This window comes from Vulpes lagopus, chromosome 24 (genome assembly GCF_018345385.1).
Source record: "Vulpes lagopus strain Blue_001 chromosome 24, ASM1834538v1, whole genome shotgun sequence".
Lineage (NCBI taxonomy): Eukaryota > Metazoa > Chordata > Mammalia > Carnivora > Canidae > Vulpes > Vulpes lagopus.
Genome location: NC_054847.1, coordinates 52,289,919 through 52,292,675, shown reverse-complemented (window position 1 = coordinate 52,292,675; position 2,757 = coordinate 52,289,919). Strand labels below are relative to the sequence as shown.

The 2,757-nt window shown below is 34.8% G+C and overlaps 1 pseudogene; it reads right to left on the bottom strand.

Moving 5' to 3' along the window:
* Positions 1 to 1,567: 1,567 nt before the first annotated feature.
* LOC121481903 lies at positions 1,568 to 2,469 on the bottom strand (annotated as a pseudogene).
* Positions 2,470 to 2,757: the final 288 nt, after the last annotated feature.

The window sequence follows — 2,757 nt, the reverse complement described above, 5'->3', positions numbered from 1 at the left end:
TTACTAAGGTTATGTGTTATTGTTTTGTCTTGTCTTTGGTTCTATCATTTTCTTATTAAAATTTAATAATGTTATTCTGTAGTCTGAAAAAGCAATTATCACTATTTAAACATAATGGAATTTACTCTTAAATACATTAATTGGATTACTGGCATCTTTCTTAGGTATTGCTGTGTGGTCTACCATTTGCTAACCTAGACTATAACGTCTCTTTCTGTTATTGAATTATCATGAAAGACTTGCCAGCTTTCTTGCAGTTGATATTTATATGTTAAGGCTGGATTATTTATATGATAAAGTTAAATTAGAGTAAGGCATAGAAGTTGGTTTATGCTTATTGCATTTGATAAAATTCTATTTTTCTTCAAACAATTCTGCCTTAAATTTATGCTTGACTGCATGCTTATTAACATAAATTTTGTTTCATTTCTATTGGATATTGCAAAATAAGTTATCATCTATCTATTTAATTTAAACCTGAAGCACTTTTTTCCAGAGATGTTTCTTATAAATAGCATATAGCAAATTATATTTTATTTATTGTAAATTACTTGTGATCTATTTTGAACTTCTAATCTGAGTTTATATCACTTACATTTATTGTTATAATATAGAAGTTTGGTCTTGGCCATGCCTTACCTAAGATATGTTTCCTGATTTCCTCATTCATTCATTCATTATATTTAATTTATAATTTATCATGCTTTTGTTTAATTTTCTGGTAGTTTGGGAAATTTTGAAAATATTTTAGTTGTGTAGTATTACCATTGGTTGAATTTTAGTATATATTTAATATATATTATCTATTTTGCCCATTTTAAAGACTGTTTCTACTCTTCCTGGTATAGAAGATGAGGCTGATTATTGATTTTTTTTCTCCCACTGACTTTACTTCACAATTTCTTTATATCTTTAGATCTTTTGCTTTATTGATTTTTGGGTTTTGCTGGCTTGTCTTTATTAAGAAGGTGGTATTACATGTTTAGATTTTTAAACTAATACTTTAAGACTTTAAATAATATACTAATATGTTTGCTTATTATTCCAAATTATCAGAAATAATACCATTGCTTACTAAAATAGTTAAGGAATTTAATGCTCATATATATATTCCTCAACTTTATCTTGAAGCTGAAAGTTTAGTCTGAATCTCAAGTGTAGATTTTATATATAAACATACATGTACAGGTTTTCATACAGACATAAGTTTTCAATTCATTTGGATAAATAGGAAGGAGCATAATTGCTGAATCATACCGTAAGAGTATGTTCAGTTTTCTAAGAAACTGCCCAACCATATTCCAGAGTGGCAGTACATTTCCACTAGCAATGAAAATTCTTGTTGCTCCACATCTTCCTCACTTCCTCAGCATCTGGTGTTGTCAGTGTTCAAGATTTTCTACATTCTAATAGGCTTGTAGTAGTATCTTGGGTTTTTTTTTCCATTTTCCCAAGATTAAATGATTATTTTTAAAAAAGCGCACCACACTGTATAGAAATCAACATTCTCTCCCATAATTCTGTGCATCTGGGACTATAGAAATGTCACTGTCCCTGCCCCACATCTTCAAATTAACATTCTCAGGTCACAACAATAAGTCTTCCCAAAGGGGACCTTCCGGAAAAAACAAGCTATTTCCTCAGCTCATATTTCCCTCTTTTTTAGCATGCACCAGGAATCTATCCAAGAAGTGTATATTGGGGAGTAAGGAGGGGATCCACCAGCAAGCCCACAGTTGTTGACAGCCATAAGATTAGAGACAAGCACAAAGGGATAGGTCAACATACTGGCAAAAAAACTCCTGTGACAGTTTGGGAATAACTCTTCATTTCACTCATGGTAGAAACCCCACTGTCCAGTGCATAGGTATTGACGAGGTAGGCCAGTGAGTTACAGAGCCACAAAGAAAGGATGTCACCTAGGAGGCGAGGAATAAGACCCGCAAAAAATCCTAAGATGTCCTCTTCACGATAGATGGTTACTATGGAGTCATAAAATCTACAGTACTTGTATTCTCTGCCAATGAATTGTACCATAGATCTGTGTGATCACATGTGAAGGGATATGTGATGAGGGTAGTAGCAGAACAGGCCATCATTTCTCGAGTTGTCTCCTTGATAACTTGGTCGAAGGAAGGTGTGACTTCTTTCTGTACATTTCCAGAGCCTAAATCCTAGACCTTGTCACATTCCTGGTAATGCTGTAAAACTTTACCATGGACCACAGTTCCAAGGACACCTGAACACAGTCTTAGAGTCAAGCCTGTGAACAACCCACGCTTCCCATCGATACTCGCAATGTGCTGAGTATAACAAAACAGACCAGGAAGCTGACATACTTGCTGCCAAAAATATTTTGTCCTATTATTGGAGGAAGAGGCTCATATCCCACATGAGTGGCTGGGACAGGATGGTGAGGCCAGAGCTCAGGAGCACCTGACTGGCTGCATCCACCCTGATGGCACCCATGGGCGGACCAATATCTTCTTGTTTGAATATACAATTGCCTAAAGACACATGATTTTCAACATATTTTGATATGTTTTTTTGCCAGCATATATTCTTTGGTGAGGTATCTCCTTAGGTATTTTGCCTGTTTTTAAATTGATGTTGCTTGTTTTCTTGTTGAGTTTTCAGAGTTCTTTATGTATTTGGGATAACTGTCCATTATTAGATGTGCTTTTGCAAACATGTTCTCCCGGTCTCCTTCTCCAGAGAGTGCCTTTCTCATCCCAGAAGTTGTAGTCTACTCCCTGA